Genomic DNA, 20197 nt, shown 5'->3' on the forward strand with positions numbered 1-20197 from the left:
CCCTGGCTTCACTCAGGTCTTTTCTCAAAAGTCATTTTTTTTCTGGAAAACCTGCTGTGATTACCCTATCTAAAAACATGCCTCTACCTACCAGCCAGTCTCCATGATCTCAGGAGGCTCTATACATTTTTTCATGGCATTTATTATGATCTACTATTCTACAGGATGAAGCAAAAGTAGCTTTACCTTGTGAGTATATGAAACACAGAGATCATTCTTGTATTATTATTTATTTATTATTGTTTTATTTCAGTATGAACAACTGTAAACTTACTTTTACTCCACCCTGCATAATAGGCTTATTTGTTATTAACAAGTTCCTTACCGGTAGTCCAAAATGGAGGGATATATTCATTTAAAATTTTATCTTTAGTTCTACAATCACTAAGAACAGTGCCTGGAATGTAGTATGCTGTCAACTAATGCATGAATCTTAACATTTAGTTCATCAGTTACATTAATCTGAGAATGACTTCCATGGCTTTGCATAGATCAAACTGAATTAACAGACTATGTACTCTTCTTAGGTCTTTTTAATATTACATTTTTTAAAGCAACTTCCAATATTTTAATTTTTATATTGTAAGTTGAAAACCATTTAGTGGGTCATAAAATCAAGTTGGTGACTATGACTAATATTTTAAAAAATGAAATAAAATAGCAAATCTAAGAGACATCATACATAGTAATGTTTTATTCAATATATTTTAGTTAAACAGGGTAGGGCAGAAGTAGGTTTACAGCTATTTGTACAGAAAACAGTACAATAATTAATAAATAATAATACCAGAAGAAGCTGTTTCATGTACTCACAATTGTAAACCTACTTTTGCCCCACTCTGTATAGATATGTGTGTGTGTGTATATATATATATATAACCCTGGCTGGTTTGGCTCAGTGGATTGAGCGTCGGCCTGCGAGCTAAGTGTCGCTGGTTCGATCTTCCAGTCAGGGTACATCAGAGAAGGAAAACTCTGACTCCAAAAAACCTCCACTGCCTTGCGGCATACCTCTTCAGGGGAAAGGCTAAGGGAGTAAACCCCGACAGAAAATCCGGAGCCAGAGTCCCTAAGGCGGTTTGACGTTGTAGTCAACACCGGCAACTCCTGCGGCGCACCTGAAGCCAAGCTGTATTGACTCCGTCTTTCCCTTGGACCCTTCAGCTGCGAAGAGAGGGGGGGTCTGCTGCATGGGCAACAGCAGACCCTCCATATCACCCTGCCCAGGCTCTGTAGCTTCAGCTTCACTGGAGAGGACACTCCAGCGTCATCGCAAGATGTCGATTCAACACGGGAGGAGACAGATACCGTGTCACTCCCGAGTCGGACTGCACAGCCATTCTCGGCGGTGCAGATGGACTCTTAAGAAGCTACACCATCGTCTCTCGAGACGGACGGCTGCCGACGACGACGACGACGATATATATATATATATATATATAAAGTAATAATGTAAAAATATTTTTATTGCAGGTTGCAGTTAAAAAATTTGAGGGTCACTCTAATGTGACTCCATTTTAACAGAAAATAGCGTCTTTTCCCTTTCCAAGATTACGATGAACCCAACCAGCAGGAAGACTCAATCTTTATGAATGCAGCGTAGTAGTCAACAGAAGGGATTCTGATGTTGAATGACTTCTTAAATTGCTGCCTTTTTTGTCGCTGTTCAAAGACAAAGAGGCTTCAAACTCCCATTAAACTTGTCTGGAGATTCTTATGTATCATCTTCAATGCTTTCCCTATTTCACATTTTAAATCCCCCATTTGCTCAGAAGGGAATAAGAACTTCTCAGTCACCTTTTTCATCATTGAGCCTGTGTTTTGTAAAATTGATAAGTAGGTGCCTACTCTTATCCATTTGTATCTTTCTGATGTGTTTACAGAGGTCTTAAGAAAGAGGCCAAACAACCCAATCCAGCCATGGCCTCCATGTTGGAACCCTTCAAAATTGTTCTACCTGCCAAAAATTTAATCTCTCTCTCTCTCTCTCTCTCTCTCTCTCTCTCTCTCTCTCTCTCTCTCTCTCTCTCCCTTGGTGCCTTTGTTTGTTTCTCAGAGATTTGTAGTAATGGAAGAAATGGAATCCCTTTCCACATTTATCAATCTCAGCCCTCTTAAGAGCGTCTTTTAGTATCAGCTTCAAGTTGAAAAGACAGGAAAGGAAGATAACAAAGCAAGTCTAAGTGGTTCCTATTCCTAAATCTCCCGCAGGTTCTTTAAGATAAATGGCTACATTTCCAACAGTATAACAAAATTTTACTTTTGCCTGAAAAGGAAAGGAACACTAACATTTGCTAGACAATCATTTGTGCTAGAATCTCCATATATAAAATGTAAATTAACCCTGTTTTCTTCTCCCGGCAGAGCTCTGTCTTGCAGTGTTTTAAATAAATTTGATGTAGTTGTCAAGATTTAAAAATCAGAAGATTTTTACATAAAATTCAGACTTCTGACTTCTCTGAGATAATCTGAAGATTCAGTAAGACAACACCCAAAAGTCTGTGTTAGGGCTGCCATAAAAAGGATACCACAGATTAGGTGGCTTAAACAAAAATCTGTTGTCTCCCTTTTGCGGAGATCAAAATAAAGGTTTGGTTTCTTCTGAGGCCTTACTCCTTCACTGACACATTGACTCACAGCTGCCTCTCATTCTGTTCTTAAGAAGTCCTCTCTCCATTTGTGTGTGCTTCCTAATCTCTCTTCTTCTTCTTCTTTCTTTTTTTTGTATTTTATTGATTATATTGTTACAATAGTTCCAATTTTCTCCCCCTTACTCCCCTCCCCTAATCTCTCTTCTTTTAAGGATATGAGTTATATTGGATTAAGCTCCACCATATGACCTCACTTAACCCTAGTCACCTCTTTAACAACCCTATCACCAAAGAAGACCGCATTCAGGGGTACAGCATTTTAGATTTTTACCATATTAACTTTGGTTTGGGGATGATTCAAGCACAATACATTCCAGCTCCCCTCCTGCTCTGCGGCCTGGTTCTGAACAGGCCTGGACCGGTACCCTTCCAGAGCCCTGAGGTTGGGGACCCCTACCCTAAGCCACAACATCAGCATCACCTGGGAAATGCAAAGTTTAAGGTTTCACCCAAGACCTACTAAATCAGATATTGACTATGAGGCCCAGGAATCTATGCTTTAACAAGACTTGCAGGTGATTGTGAGCATACCAAATTTTGAAAACTACTAATTTGGAGTGAATTTTTGTAACTAAGTCCCTGTGACTCATCATTGGTTTCCACATTTACGTGGTGATTAATAAATAACAAAAATAAAAATCCAGAAACACTATTCTTACATCTCCAAAATGGTTGCATTGTAACAATGCACATCACAAATATTTTATAAGTATCAAACATCATTTATTTTGTTGGCATTAATAAACATTAGGTCGATAAAGGCGAGGTAGAGTGGTTTATGCTGCTCGTGACACTTCTCCTGCAGTTGGCGTAGGGAGAAGATCATGTCCACTGTTGATCGGCCAGCTCTGAAGCCACACTGGGACTCTGGGTAGACGCGGGAAGCAAGGGTCTGCAGGCGGGCAAGGGCGACCCGGGCGAATACTTTGCCGACGACGCTGAGGAGAGAGATGCCCCGGTAGTTGTTGCAGTCGCTGCGGTCTCCTTTGTTCTTGTACATGGTGATAATGTTGGCGTCTCTCATATCCTGGGGGATGTAACCCTCCTTCCAGCAGAGACAGAGTAGATGGTGGAGCGGCTGTAGCAGGACTGGTTTCCCGCTCTTTAGGATTTCTGGCGTTTGATCTGGTCAGTCGAAGCGGACTCTTCAGCTTGCTACGGAAGATTGGCTGTCCACCACATCTGCTTGCTGTGGTCATGTCCTTTCACGACAACATGCACAGCACGGTGTCCTACAACGGCGCAACCTCTGAGGCCTTCCCAGTCAGCAGAGGAGTAAAGCAGGGCTGCGTCCTCGCGCCTACGCTGTTCGGAATCTTCTTCTCCATGCTCCTCCAATACGCCTTTAAGGACTGCAGCGAGGGAGTCTTCATTCACACCAGATCCGATGGCAAGCTCTACAACCTGGCCCGTCTACGAGCCAAGACCAAAGTCAAAGAGGTGCTCATCCGTGAGATGCTCTTCGCCGATGACGCAGCCTTGACATCACACTCCGAAGAGGGACTCCAGCAGCTAGTCACTTGCCTTTCCCACGCATGCAAGGTGTTCGGACTAGCCATCAGCCTGACGAAGACGAACGTTATGGCTCAAGGCACGGGGACTCCCCCATGCATCACCATCAACGGATACACCCTGGAGGTTGTCAACGACTTCACTTACCTCGGGTCCACCATCTCGAGCTCTCTGTCAGTCGACTTGGAGGTCAACCGGAGAATCGCCAGAGCAGCCACAGTTATGGCCAAACTGAACCGGCGAGCGTGGAACAATTCCAGCCTCACTGAGAAAACCAGACTGCGCATCTACCAAGCCTGCGTACTCAGCACTCTCCTCTATGGCAGCGAGACGTGGACCACCTACGCAAGGCACGAAAGGAAACTCAACAGCTTCCACATGAGGTGCCTGCGACGCGTCCTGCATGTCGCCTGGCAGGATAAGGTCCCCAACACCGAGGTGCTGAAGCGAGCCAATATGAGCAGTTTGCATGCAGTTCTTAGCGAGAGACGCCTCAGGTGGCTCGGCCATGTCAAAAGAATGGATGCAGGCCGTATCCCCAAAGACCTCCTCTACGGTGAGCTAGCAGAAGGCAAGAGGATGACAGGGCGCCCAAAACTGCGGTTCAAAGACATCTGCAAAAAGGACATGACACAATGCTCCATCAATCTCAACACATGGGAAGTTCAAGCAGACGACCGCCTAGCCTGGAGGCTCGCGGTCAGGCAAGGTACGTCACGCGCGGAGGCTGCGCGCAACGAGGAGGCGGTCCAGAAAAGATCGAGGCGGAAGCAGCGTCAACAGCAGCAACAACGGCCATCTGCCTTCACCTGTAACAAGTGTGGCAGGGATTGTCACTCCCGAATCGGACTGCGCAGCCATTCTCGGCGGTGCAGATAGACTCTCAAGAAGCTACGCCATCGTCTCTCGAGACGGACGGCTGCCGACGACGAATAAACATTAACTGAAATTAGTGATGCAAAACAACACAAATGAACCCTGTAATGTAAATAATTATATATATCTTTTCAGATTGAAGGGAAATAACATTTATTCACTCTATTTGGTTTTCCTTGTTACATTATTCATCAACTCTCCAAACAGCTACCAAACCTATAAGAGAGTGAGATTTTACATCTAAATGACTTCAAAATTGACAGCAAATGGCATTTTCATTTATATCTGAAAATGGAACAATTTCAGAAGCCAAGCAAATTTAACCTCTGCCCAATATTAAAGCAGAGTGGGGGAGAGATTTTTTAACAAGAGATAATGAAATGCTCTCAGTGATTTGGAAATTTCAGTGGATGGAGGTAAACCCTTGTTCGGAAGGGTTCAAACTCATGCCAAGTTCAGGCAATGCTCCCCTGAGCTCACTTCTAGTTACAAAAAAAAAAAGGATGAACCTAAGGGAGAGGATGTAGGCCAGAATCCTGTCACCTCATGAAATCCCAGCTATGCAGCCTTGCTTGGCAGCTCAGGGCCAAGAACAAGGGCTTGAGGCCACTGCTCCCCAATGACACATGCCACATAGCTCCATGCAGAGTTTCAAGATTGGAAGGTATTAAGGATTTACTACTTACAACTTTAGAGGCTGTGTCCTGGAAGCTTCCTTCTCTCTGTTCTGAGAATTTTTTACTTTAGAAGAGAAAAAAGAGACAAGTGGATGATATGAAATTTGAAGGCAACTAAAAGGTTAATTTACTTTCAAAACAATTAAAAATCCAAATTTACTGAATGTTTACCTGAAGAAAGGCTACAGATGATTTCTATGTATTACTTGGTTTATTTAAAAATGATATCCTTTGTGAACTTTTATGACTAATTAAACTGAAATTTAGGGAGGTTACGTTCAAGGTCAATGAACCATTACAGGATAAACACAGAATTAGACCCAGGCTCTTCTGCTTCCAAGTCTTGTGATATTTCCATGCTATCTGCTGCCTCTCTGTATTCTTAGACTTTTACAATGTGTAAGGTAACTTCCTGCATTATTTCCCTTAAGCTTATAATATATATATCTTATAGAAGATATAAATATATCTATACCTATCTCTTATGAGATAACAGTGTTTTAGTACAACAGCCTCTCTCTCTCTCTCTCTCTCTCTCTCTCTCTCTCTCTCTCTCTCTCTCACACACACACACACACACACACACACACACCTGTTTTACTAAAATAAACTGTGTTTCATGCAAGAAAGGAAGATTACCCAGGGTCATCTGCTAGTAAACAGTGAAACTAAGATGAACATAAACTTGTCTCACTACAGGAAATATACCTGTGGCACCACCATCCCTATTTCAATAAGAAACAAATAACCTGGCTGGTGTAGCTCAGTGGATTGAGCCAAAATGTCGCCAGTTCAATTGCCAGGCAGGGCACATGTCTGAGTTGTGGGGGCGTGCGAGAGGCAATCACACATTGATGTTCTCTCCCTCTTTTTCTCTCTTCCTTTCCCTCTCTCTAAAAATAAATAACTAAAATCTTTACGAAATAAAAAAGTACACTAGATTTTAAAAATTCTCATTAGACTGGCTTTTACAAACAAATATGCTCACCTCCTTTTATTTGATTTCTACGTTGCCCTTACTCTTGGTTTTGTGGCTCCTTCCATTAAAAGTCTCTTCTCTCTCATGCACAGTTTTACACCTCCCAGTACGTATGCAGTAGAAAGTTACCCTTTGGGAATCTTGATTAATCTTTGGCTTCCCCCTCTCTAATTCCATACCAAGAGCAGTAATGCATTCTTTATTCCAAATTCATTGTCTTTAGGAAGGGATCTGGCAACAAACAGGAAAGATGAAAAGAAGCTCTTTCTAGCTTTTGAGTTGTAAAGTAACAATCATCCTAAACTATTTAGGAAAGTATGTAACAAACAGTAATCAACTTTTCACATAAAGTACATTAGAAAAGCATTCTGCAGGCTGTGAAGTGATGGTAGAGGTCATAGTTGAGAGTCAGGAGAAAATAATTGGAGAGTCCCTGAGAAAGTGGTCTAAACTCTACAGAACATGTTCCAAAGAAGCATTGAAATATTCAAATACATGTGTGGGATGTGAGAACAAGAAGACTGTGTCCCATAAATAAGGTGAAGGGTTGCAACCAGAAAGATGTTTTGGGGGTATTAAGGCAGATAGACCTGCCATTGGAGTCAGAAATGGTGATGCTTATATGTAACCGATGAGACCTAGTCACCAAGGACATGAATATCTCATAGGATTTCTATGTGGTCAGATGGCATTGAAAACCAGATTGAACCCTTCCTGGCCTCTATACCCTGCTTCTTCACATGACACAGATACCTAAGCCACTGTAAAAGTCACAGTCACAAAAACAAAAAGAAGTGAGGGGGCTCAAATAGAAATTACATTGAATTCCAGAAAATAATATTACACTCCTTCTACACCCAAATATCTGAACTAAGATTTAAATTCCTACAAATAGCTATATCAAATTAAATGTGTGGCCTTTTTGCTAAAGGCCACAAGTTATGTTTTATTAGAGAACTTTGAAGCAGGAAATCTTGATTGTTTCTATTAATGGTTGCACCAAATTCCCTTCTGGGCAAGTAAAATGATGTCTTCTCAAAATGACCCTTCCTTAAGGGCATGAACTCTTGCCTTTTTATGCCCCAGTGAGATTTATATTCAAGGAAGAAAGTGCCTCTCTGGAGAGGAAGACAGAATACAGTAAATTAGAAAATTTTCCAATCAGGCATTTGAGTTTTAGCCATATCATTGAAGCCTTAGTTTTCTTCTTGTTCCAGAAGTAATGCAAGACATTTACTATGACTAGATGCAATAATAAGTATCTAAACACTTTGAACACTGTAAGCTGTTATGCCAATAACAACTATTGTTATTATTTAAATGATGATGAGGAGGAGGATGATTAGTATACTCTATCTTTAGGACCTTTACATCCAAAGTGAGCAAAATTTCACCACTAGTTTTAATTGGGACTTACGCAGCTCTTCCTTTGATAATGAGAAACTCAGTGAGCCTTCACCTATACAGGGCAAATTATTTTCTCCAAAATGGTGAAGGAAGGTAGGCGGTGATTAGTATTAAACCCAATAGGGGGATGGACTCATGATTGGGACAGGTGGGTCATAAGTATCTAGTGGAGGCAGAACACTCATGCAAGACCAGCAGTCTAGCTTATTGAATAGATTCCACCTAAGCAGATGGAAACTTGGCCAATCATCCTAGTTAGATGTTGACATTTTTAGAGTTATCAGATATCAGCCTTAAATAATTTGAAATTGCCTGCATTTTATATATATTTATAGATATATACTGTTTTTGGTTTTGACCACATGAAAATTATAACTGTCTTGAGGGATGAGCCACATCTGGCTTTCAAGGGACCGAAATTCAAGTTCTGATAAAACCTAACCTAGGGCAAGTTCCCTTTTATAGATACTCCTTTTGGGTATCTACAGAATAATGTTTAAAATAACTAGCATATTTTTTTTGTATTTTGTGTTGTTATTCTATTACAGTTATCTCAATTTTTCCCCAGTTGCTCTCTTCTGCCCACCCTACTCCTGCTCCCACAGTCCATCCCACACCATTGTCTATGTCCATGGGTCACTCATACATGTTCTTTGACTACTTCCTTCCTCTTCTTTCCACCATTATCTCCCTCCCCTCCCCTCTGGTCCTGTCAGTCTGTTCCATGTTTCCATGCCCCTGGTTCTATTTTGCTAGTTAGTTGATTTTGTTCATTAGAATAGTAGTCAGTAGGGGGGAGGGGGGAGGGAGAGAAGGGGGATAAGTAAGGGAAGGGTCTAGTCAAGGAACGTATATGAATGACTCATGGACATGGACAACGGGGAGGGATATGATTGTGGGAGAAGGGATGGGCTGGGGGGGAGCAATGGGGGAAAAATGGGACAACTGTAATTGAATAACCAAAAAAAAATAAAAAATAAAAAAAAAAAAGATTCCTCTTATAGGTGAGATCATATGGTATTTGTCTTTCACAGTCTGGCTTATTTCACTTAGATCAGTATTCTCCAGTTCCATCCATGCTGTCGCAAAAGGTAGGAGTTCCTTCTTTCTCTCTGCTGCATAGTATTTCATTATGTAAGTGTACCACAATTTTTTGACCCATTCATTTACTCATGGGCACTTAAGCTCTTTCCAGCAATTCGCTATTGTAAATAGCACTGCTATGAACATAGAGGTGCATAAGTTCTTTTGAATTGGTGAGTTGGGCTTCTTAGGCTATATTCCCAGTAGAGGAATCGCTGGGTCAAAAGGCAATTCAATTTTTAGTTTTTTGAGGAGATTCCATACTGTTTTCCACAGTGGCTGCACCAGTCTGTGTTCCCACCAACAGTGCAGTAGGGTTCCTCTTTCTTCACATCCTTGCCCACACTTGCTTTTTGTTGATTTGTTGATGATGGCCATTCTGACTGGCATGAAGTGGTATCTCATTGTGCTTTTAATTTGAATCTTTCTGATGGCTAGTGATATTGAGCATTTTTCATATGCCTATGGGCCATCTGTATGTACTCCTTGGAGAAGTGTCTTTTCAGATCCTCTGCCCATTTTTTGATTGGATTGTTTGTCTTCCTGATATTGAGTCATGTGAGTTATTAATATATTTTGGATATTAAAAACCCTTGTCTGATGTATCATTGGCAAGCATGTCTTCCCATACACTCAGTTCCCTTTTCATTTTGATGACAGTTTCTTTTGTCATGCAGAAGCTTTTTAATTTGATGTAGCCCCATTTGTTCATTTTTTCTCTTTATTTCTCTTGCCCTAGGAGGTATATTGTAAAAATATTGTTACATGGAATATCTGAAATTTCACCACCTATATTTTCCACTAGGACTTTTATGGTATTAAGACTTATATTTAAGTCTTTTATCCATTTTGTGTTTATTCTGGTGTATGGTGTAAGTTGGTGTTCTAGTTTCATTTTTTTTTTTTTTTGCATGTACCAGTCCAGCTCTCCCAACACTATTTATTGAAGAGACTATTTTTACTCCACTGTATGCTCATGCCCCCTTTGTCAAATATTAATTGATCACAGAGACCTGGGTTTATTTCTGGGCTCTCTATTCTGTTCCATTGATCTATGTGTCTGTTCTTATGCCAGTACCAGACTGTTTTGATTATAGTGGCCTTGTAGTATAGTTAGATATTGGGTATTGTGGTCCCTCCAACTTTGTTCTTCTTTCTCAGGATTTCTGAGGCTATTTGGGGTCATTTTTGGTCCCATATAAAGTTTTGAAATATTTGTTCTAGATCTGTGAAATATGTCACTGGTATTTTAATAGGGATTGTGTTGAATCTATAGATTGCTTTGGGTAGTATGGACATTTTAGTAATGTTAAGTCTTTCAATCCATGAACATGGTATATGATTCCATTCATTTGTATCTTCCTTAATTTCTTTTTTCAGTGTTCTATAGTTTTCCAAGTACAGGTCTTTTACCTCCTTGGTTAAATTTGTTCCTAGGTACTTTATTTTTCTTGTTGCAACTACCACATATTCAGTGTTTAAAATTTTGTAAGCACTGTGCTAAGTACAGCATGTGGCAAAAGTAGGTTTATGGTTGTAAGTACGTGAAACACAGTTGACCCTTATATTATTATTTGTTAGTTACCATGTCATTTATTTGTATTAAAACTATAAACCTACTTCTGCCCCACCCTGTATTTTACATATATCTTCTTTTTTACTCACATGGCTTCCATTAACTGGATATTAGTGTGTTCATTTTATAGAGGAGAAAACATGTCTCAGAGAGATTAAATACTTTGGACAGAATCATACAGGTATTAAGGGGACAGTTAAGGATTCAAACAAATTATCATTAAATCCAAAAATGGTCTTTTGAGCCACGATGTACTTACACTACCAGCCTTGGGAAGAACCTGAATGAGGTGCTAGCTATATCAGGTCTTTGAAATCAGGTGGTTCTTGGCTAAAGTCTCTACCGTGCCATGTTAGTTAACTTATCTGTACCTCAGTTTCCTCTTCTGTAAAATGGGCACACATGCAGCACCTCTGACATAGGGTTATTGAAAGAACGAGGTAATTTATATGTCTTCTTCAACCCAGTTCCTGTGTTCCATAAACACTGTTGTCATTGTTTTGTTGCTATTAATGCTAACAGATTTTTATCCAGCTCTCAAAATCTATGATATGAAGAAGAAAGTGAAGTTTATAGGCGTGACCCTGAAGAGCATGCTTTTAATAATGTCCTAGATTATATCATAAGAGATGGGACTACAGAAATCTTTGTAGTAGCTACCAAGATGGGAATTAAATCTGTGAGTCAGGGTCTCTGTCTTAACCGTCTCTATAACAACAGAGTCTTGCAGAGATCCTATTTTATAGTGAGCACTTTTCTAAGTTATTTAAATTGTATTGAATTTAATGCTTTCATTGCAAAAAAAATGGTTAGGTTTTACAAAAATTTTAAACATGAATTTTGGATTAAAAATGCAACCACAAATATAAGAGCATTTGACCTTAAACTAAAAAAAAAAAAAAAAAAAAAACACTTGTAGACAAAAGTAATACTTGAGTAGAGAGCACTCAATGTAGGATTTTTTTCTTTCTTTTCTGAAATACCATCTGCCTTTATTAATATTCAAATGTAGATACAGAGTATTTTGCATAGACTCATTGAAATTTCAACTCTCAATAACTACTTCAGCAAAGGTATCGAAAGCAAATTCTTTGTTGTTCAAGTGTTGGCTTTCTAAGTGTTTTACGTAACTATGTTCTGTGGAGTCAGTCTAACATGATTTAAATGGTGTTAAAAGTCTATGGTTTTACAGTTGATGCCAACTTTTGCTCGTCTTTAAATACCCACCTTGTTTGTACAAGAAGACTCTCCTAAATGTCTAAGCCATCTTCCACTGTCGTTAAAGGAATGGAAATTGCTTAAAATTTGCATCTTTCTCAATCATTACTCTAACATCAAAGCATGCCTGGGGTTTTTAAGAGGTCAAGAAAAGTTCAGCAACATTATTTCACAAGAAAAAGAGAATCACAACTTTTAGATCTGGGTTTATCCTAAATATCCTCTATATTTTGGATATCAAATTACATTTCTTGTATCACCTAACTAAAATCATTTTATTTTATAATTACAAAGTAATAAATGTAATAAAAATTGAAATCCACAAATGTATGGTTTAAGAAGAAAAATTCTATATAGTTGTACTTCCATACATGCTAATTGTTCAGAATATATTCCAAAAAATCTTGAAATATCTGAAATTTTATGTGTTTCTATTTATTAATTTATTAGGCATAGTAACAGTTTAATTGTGTGCATGTATATATATATATATATATATATACACATAGTCAAATGTATCTCTTTTTAAATTTAATTTATTTCAAAATTATTTTTCCCAGATGTGAAAAACAGTCTCCCTTTTATATTGAAATTTTACAATTTGATGAAGTTAATTATTTTATTCATTATAATTTTATTAAGATGTATGTTTACATTCTCCCTCATTGCTACCCTTTTATATTGTCATGAATTATTAAATGATTCTTTAAAATGACTCTTTCAAAACCTGATTTATAACACTTCCACACTTTATCAAAGACATGAAATTCTGAGCAAAGAAGTAGTTCATGAATAATTCTTTCTAGATGATACTTTTGGGGGTAAATGTCAAAAACAGCATCTCAATAAGACAAAAGATTATTTCTATTAACAGCATTGAAATGGATGGGAGATAGAGAGACCTGAGTCAGGAGGTCTTTTTCCCCCACCTCGGTTCTTGTCTTGATGCGACAGATAAATTTCACTTGTATAGTGAAAATGAGATAACAATTTTATTTATGAAGCCAATACAAGCACAAAGCTGTAGGCTGGCACCCAGCAAGTCTAAATGCCCCTTATATAGAGGAAGGAAAGCTGTTAGTAAGTTTGTTTCTGTAAACTTGAGCCAAGACTACAAGTGGGTACTTAGCTAATCTATGTTGACGATTGGGGTTCAGAGGTTATGTACCTCAACTGGCTTCTAGGTTCCCCTCCTTCTTCCCCTTGGGAATAATGAACAGCTTACAAAGGCTTTCTTTCTCAGTAGACATTCTTTGTCTTAGTGAAATTGTTACAGAGGCTCCCTATCCCAGCATAGCCAGCCTCTTTCTCCTGTGTAAGTCCCGCTCGTGATGTTCAGAACACCAGGTAATCTTAGTAAGATTGTTACAGAAGCCCCTTTTCTCTGCACAGTCTTAAGGACTCTTCCCCCCTCCTGCGCTGTTTTGCTTGCAATGCTCGGGACACTGGCAACCTTATCAAACGGAGCTCAGAACTGCTGAATAATTGGTGACATGTCTTCCTTCTGCTTCTAGCCTCCTGCATGAAGTTCTGTGTTAGATTGTAATGGTGAGGGCCCTGGCTTCATTTCCCTTCTGGCAGCTCATTCCTAGCTGCTACCTAACAGCATTACCAGTCATTTCCTTATTTTTTAAAAAATCAAACAACACAGAAGCACATATTAGATGAACTAGAGCACACAATTTGGCTGTAGTTAGTTAGGTGCAGGTCAGTTTTTTATGGGCCTCATCTCACTTAGGGAGACAAATGCTAAACATACCAACTTCATATTCAACCTGATATCTGTGTATTACAGTCATTACCACAAAACATTCGTTAATTTTTCAGAAGAAAAATGAAAATAAAACATAATGCAAGGGACAAAATCCAGGAACTAGTTCCAAAAGAAGCTTTCCATGCAAAATCTGAACAACACAAAGACTGCAAAAGATCTTATACTGAAAAGTCACTTTAAATAGGCAATTTAACCATTTTAAGTGAGTTCTGAATCCCTTTTTCCTAACAGACTTTGAAGTCTTGGAATTCTGACTGTCTAGAATTTACAACCTTATGTTGTCCATACGTACTAATGGCTTCTGTGCTTTGACATTTACTGGTTTCCTATAGTGAAATGGTTGGGGAAATGATGGTTTCTTGGGCTCTTTTCCTCTGATTTTGAGATTTGACACCATGGGGCAGGTATAATTGGAAAGAAACAGTCTGATTAGAAAGAAACGAGAAATAAAACTGTACTTTCTGAATAAACTAGTTCTCTTGAGAGCTCGTCAGTTTTCCCGAAAGATACAGAGGGACCACTTCTTACTGGCTTTACAGATGCTTTACAGGTAATGACCCAGATTACTCCTTGCCCATGATTGCACAGTTTTATACATACTGCTAACTTGAACTAAGCCAACAAGAGACCCTTTATAACAAAAACTCTATTTGGGAATCAGACTTTTTAAACTCTACTTGCCCATTTATTTGGAATTCTAGGCAAACAAGAATGCTCAAGAATAAATTATTAAAATTTGAGAAAAAGTATCAATATTGTTTATCTGACTTTCTTAGAAGAATGTCTCCAATTTTAATGCATTTTATGGTCCTTAAAATTAAACACTTTATCAAGCTATGATTGGTGAAAAAAATAAAAACAAAAAGCCCACCGACATTTTTAATGTATACAACTTGATAAGTTTGAAGATAAGACTATATCCATGAGCCCATTATCCATTGGGAATACGAATAATGTATATTGGAGGTGCAAACAGTTTGAATCATGGCTTTTTCAACCTAGGCACTAATGTTTCCATTTTTATAGGTCTTTTACGTTTCATATGAATCAGAACAGGAGAGTGTTCTTGTTTGTCTTGACATCTGTTCCTAATTCCTATTTTGTCAAGACCATATAGATGTTTTCAAGCAGGGAGTCCCTTTGCATATGTTGTTTTTAGAGAAACAACAATATTAAACCTGGTTTATAGTAAATTGACATTGATCATAGTAATCACAGATGTGCAGTTAGCAGTTGGTCTCTACCTTTGCCTAAGAATGCAAAGAATTTAAACTACCAGGGAATTTACACTTTTTCCTTTGCATGTTCATTTTGGGGGGGGGTAGATTGCTGATACAAATTCAAAATCAAATTTTGGTCTCTGCATAAGTATCAGTGTTTTGGTCTCCTAGTCCTCACTTTTTAAATCTGTGGCTAATACATAATTTCATCATCTCAGCTATTTGGAAGGAAATTTTGTGTCAAGAAATGTCAGGAGGGGTTTCTGGGCCTATTCAGATGCTTCTTGATGTAGGATAAGGTTACATCCTGGTAAACATATCATAGCTTGAAAATAATCTTAAGTCAAAAACTGAACCTATTGACCGTTGTAGCTTAGCCTCGCGTACTTCAACATCCTCAGAACATTTATATCCGTCTACAGTTGGGCATAGTCATCTACCACAACAGTACACTGTAGTGAATTGGTCCTTCATCTTCCTGATTGTGTGCTGCCTGAGAGCCGAGGCTTGCTGCTTTTGCCCAGCATCGTGAGTAGCATTCTGCATATTGATAGCCTGGGAAAAGATGAAAATTCCAGATTTAGAGTATGAGGTCTACTAAGTGCTTATGGCTTTGGTATTGTCATGAAGTTAAAAAAAATCATAAGTCAAACTGTCATTCAATCTAGCACCTTCTGTACTGTTTTCTCAAGGCAAATGTAAGCCATAGAATAAGATCCTATGGAGAAACATTTAGTCACATTGTTTACTTCATTTTTAACAATTCTACAAAGTTTGCTGTTTCACTTATAACTGAGGAAATAGGGGTCCAAAACAATTAAATAAGTTGTCTGTGGCAACTAGCAAATAGCAGTCAGTATTCAAACATCAAAGCCCATGTGTCTCATTGTGTCTAGGAACACCGCCTTTCCCGAGTTTCTATGAAGGAATTGAGAAGTTGGCTGGGTTTTGGGTCATGACCACCTCCCCTGGGCCCCCTGCGGCTCCCCCCACCAAGCTTCCTTCTGCCTAAATATCCCTGAGTTTACTGGGTGGGGTTGGAGCCCACCTAGACTGGCTTCAGGTGAGGTAACCTGTCTTATATTTTCCTGATGATCAGAGAAGGAAAACTCTGTCTCCAAAAAACCTCCGCTGCCTTGCGGCATACCTCTTCAGGGGAAAGGCTAAGGGAGTAAACCCCGACAGAAAATCCGGAGCCGGAGTCCCTAAGGCGGTTTGACGTTGTAGTCAACACCGGCAACTCCTGCGGCGCACCTGAAGCCAAGCTGTATTGACTCCGTCTTTCCCTTGGACCCTTCAGCTGCGAAGAGAGGGGGGGTCTGCTGCATGGGCAACAGCAGACCCTCCATATCACCCTGCCCAGGCTCTGTAGCTTCAGCTTCACTGGAGAGGACACTCCAGCGTCATCGCAAGATGTCAATTCAACACGGGAGGAGACAGATACCGTGTCACTCCCGAGTTGGACTGCACAGCCATCCTCGGCGGTGCAGATAGACTCTTAAGAAGCTACACCATCGTCTCTCAAGACGGACGGCTGCCGAGAGAGGGATTTTCCTAATGAAATCTCACCATACGTTTCATATTATCTATTCTTCACAATCAACTAATTATAGAGTAGTGAACATATCGGTGGCTGCAGGAACTAGGAATGGAGAGGAAAATGGGGACAAGAGGGGTGTGATTATAAAAGGGTCAAAAGAGGGATCCTTGTGATAGGGGCTACATGATTAACTTTCATGGAACTAAATGCACGTGCACACATACATCCCAATGAGTACTAGAGAAGTCTGTATACGATCAGTGAGTCGTAAAAGTGTCAGTGTCCCAGTTGCTGTATTGTACTATTATTTTGCAAGATATACCTTAGGAAGAAACTGGGTAAAGTGTACATGGGACCTCTATATTCTTTCCTAAACCTGCATGTGACTCTATACTCATTTCTGGACTCCTGTTCAGTTGAACTGCTTATCTTTTTTTCCCCAATACTACATCATTTTAATTACTGTAGCTTTTCTTAAGCTTTACCATAGCTTAATTTACTAAATAAGAGTTTTTACACAGGGTCTTATAGCTTTATAGTAATCCAGTACAGCCCATCTTTTATTCAGAAATGTTATATTCAAAAGTATAATATATCCACCTAATAATTCAAGACATAGCTCACTGTAGACCCAGTTCAGCATTATAAAAGTGTAGTGTTTGTGACTAAAAAGGAGGCACAAATAAAAATATTTTTTTCTGTTGGCTTGGGCAACTTCATGATACAATTTAAAGTATTTTTAGCAGACATGTATTTCCTCAAAGAGCTTCCATTTAGACATTGTACAAACACATACAGGGAGGGGGAAAAGTGGATTTACAGTCATGACTATGCAAAATTACCTTTATCTTGTGTTATTATCTATTAAATATTGTATTATATTCCATATGAACAACTGTTAACCTACTTTTGCCTAACCCTGTAATAGTTGCTATCAGAGGTCACAGAAATGTAATTTAATGCTTCACTTAATTGTATAAAAATTGTTTTAAACATTTGTATTTTAATTTCTCATTTTTAAATATGCTACTTCGAACAATATCAATTTCAAACTACTTTCTGATTTCTTCACTCAAACCTAACAGAGCTCAGTTTCGTGGATTGCATGCTTTTACCAAAGCACAAACTCGAAGATGTAAAAGCACAGGTCTTACCTTTATTAATCACCCACTTGGTTCTCTCAGATGGCAAGAGCCACTGCGTATCTTGGAGTTTCATTGCCATTAACTGTCTACCAGAAGAGTTTTATGTCAATCCTGCTGCTGACATCAGCAGTCTCAGGGTGCAAAGTGACAGTGAAGAGTCAAGAAGATTGCTGCTCTGCCAGTGGAAGAAGGCAGTCTTAGAATAATTACACAGGTTGAGGAACTGACTACACGCTGGCCACACTTTAAGTAAGAAAAGGGATTTGCATCTGTGTGACTATGCGTGTGCTCCTTGGAATCTATCAAGGTCAGAAAAACCTTGCAGTAGAGTTTCCAGGCACTATGGTGGGCACCCTCCACAGCTGAGACCCTGTGTTCTGATAAGGCCTTCTTGCACTTGGGTGGGACTTCTACAGATATCCTCATCATAGGTATAAGCCCAAGCTGGCAAGGATGGCATGTGCTCGTGAGGATATGACTCCTCATTCATTATTGACAAGAAGCAACAGAGTTCTCAGACTCCACAGAAGTTATAACTAGCATTGAGGTGATAATGTGGAAAGTTCCCAGCTCTATCTCTTGGGGAATCCATCACTACCCCTGAGAAAAAAAAAAGCAGAGGCCCAAGCAAACATGGAAAAAATAGATCTCAAAGTGTTCATGGCAACCTACCATCTCATTCTTAGGCATAACAAAATGGAATCCATCAGCTCCTTGAACAGGTTCTTCATGTGAAACCCAGGGACATGTGAGAACCCAGCCTACAGACCCAGCCTGTAAACCCAGCCTCTGGATTCCACAAATAAAATACCTCACCCTCCAGTTTGCAGTAACTACTGATATTTGACACAGTACCGTCACTACTATTATTATTTTAAGATTCTTCTCAAAACTTACATTCTTGTCCCCCTTTTCAGAGAGAGGATTGTGGCAAACAATCAAGAATGCATAAGGTTGTGATGATAAGAAAACAAGCATGGATGTTTTCTTACCTTAATACTAACCAGAGTTTGGATGCATGGCAGGAAAAATAGGAAGTGTTCAGACAGACCAACCTTGATTTACTTAGACTTAAGAAATGAAAGGCAAAGCTTTTAGAAACCATGAGTATCATCCTAAAAAGTTGTTAATCCTTTGAGTCTCCAATTCCAATCTCCACCATGTAGTCTAACAAAAATGCAAATATACTAACGGCGAAAAATTCTTTCTTTCTGGGTTCCACAGCATTGTACAACTGGTGACTAGCAACCACAGAATAAAAACCTCTTCCCTACCAATCTGCTGTTGCATAAGTGTCTCTTGGGCTGGGAAATTGGGCAGAATTTGTGGTTTATCATCAGAATTATCTCTGGTGGGGGTGGTTTTTCTCACCAGACCCCACATAGATTGGCCAGTTCTTGTCTGGGTCACTTTTTTCTTGGTTTTGAGACAAAGCTCCCACCAGGCTGAGGTTGATGGGGCATCAAGTACTATCTGGTATCTGCTTAAGTTACTCCTCCTGCTCTTTTTAAGAACATTTGGAATGCGGAAAGCAGATTTATGTTCTAGGTTATTTGTGACTTCTAAAATATGAATGGGATCTACCCCGCCAGAGCTGAATTGAATAACTGAAAAACCGAGGTCTGTCTTCTTAGCTCTGACCACTCCTCCTTCTACCTCCCCAGACTCACTGCCTTTGGCTTGTGGGGTCAGTCACATCACTCACTTCTTTCTGAGGCTCAAGGATCTGGTTTAGCTACTATTCTCATTTGCTTCTTCAAGAGGTCAACTTTAGAATTTTAACAATGAATATCACTTTTCTCAGCTGCAGCTTCCAGCTCATGACTTGTTTCAACCTGTGATGCCATGGATGAGTGTGCCACATTAGCTGTACTGGACATCTTCTTGAGCACTCAAGGACAGGTCAGACACAATGGTATTGGCTTCTTGTTTGTTGGGCATATCATCTCACTTAAGGTTGTCTACAATTTTCAGATAAGCTGGGGAAAAGGCCTCTCAAAAATCAACTTCCGTGGCTCACTGTCTGGTTTAATATGTGAAATGACAGATGCCCCCATGGTGAATTACTGGTGCTAGCTGGCTCCCTGTTCAACAGACTGATTATTCCTATGAAGACATCTAATGCGAAGGGTGTACACTCGTCCAAGTCTCTGCAAACGGATGAGCTCATGCCAGCTGGCTGCTGATTGCCATTCTGGATGCGGTTGATGGCTGAGCTATCATGCTTTTTTCCAGTTGTTGTATCCTGGAACTACTCACTTGGAAAGATGTGGACTGACTTCTTGTTATTAGGTCATGCTTAGATGTCTTAACAACAGGGTTCAGATGCAAGTGAAAGGATGCCAGAATACATCCATAATCTCTTTTTCTCCCAGCAGGAGAGTAGAGTCCATATCATATGATTTAGTGTCACAAATTCCTTCATGATTAAAACCTTGCTACCAGCTAGATCATGTTCATGATCTTACCTTCCTCTGTCACAGAGAATAAGGCTCAGGATTGTATTCTGCATGCTCTCAGCACAGAACAAGGTCTACAA

The sequence above is a fragment of the Furipterus horrens genome, unplaced genomic scaffold (genome assembly GCF_987537825.1).
Source record: "Furipterus horrens unplaced genomic scaffold, mFurHor1.1.pri manual_scaffold_2, whole genome shotgun sequence".
Classification (NCBI taxonomy): domain Eukaryota; kingdom Metazoa; phylum Chordata; class Mammalia; order Chiroptera; family Furipteridae; genus Furipterus; species Furipterus horrens.